This window comes from Manacus candei, unplaced genomic scaffold, assembly GCF_025592945.1.
Source record: "Manacus candei isolate 608988 ecotype Guabito, Panama unplaced genomic scaffold, ASM2559294v1 h1tg000077l, whole genome shotgun sequence".
Taxonomy (NCBI): domain Eukaryota; kingdom Metazoa; phylum Chordata; class Aves; order Passeriformes; family Pipridae; genus Manacus; species Manacus candei.
In genome coordinates, this window is record NW_026138125.1 from 4,807,501 (window position 1) to 4,807,733 (window position 233).

A 233-nucleotide genomic window follows, 5' to 3' on the forward strand; every position below is an offset into this window, starting at 1 on the left:
TGCCACTCTGGTTGGAATCTCCACCCAAGTAGATAGGTGGGATGAAAACTGCTGGATTTCCAGTGGGAAAAGCAGAGGGATTCTGTTTACATAGCAGATGCAGGTATGTTACAGGGTATGAACTTCAGCATGGGAGTTTATTTTAGCACTCTGCAATTCTAGGCAGCTTTATAAACTGCAGACGTGAAGGCTTGTTACTTGGCTTACAGGTTCCTATGGCAAGATGACAATTA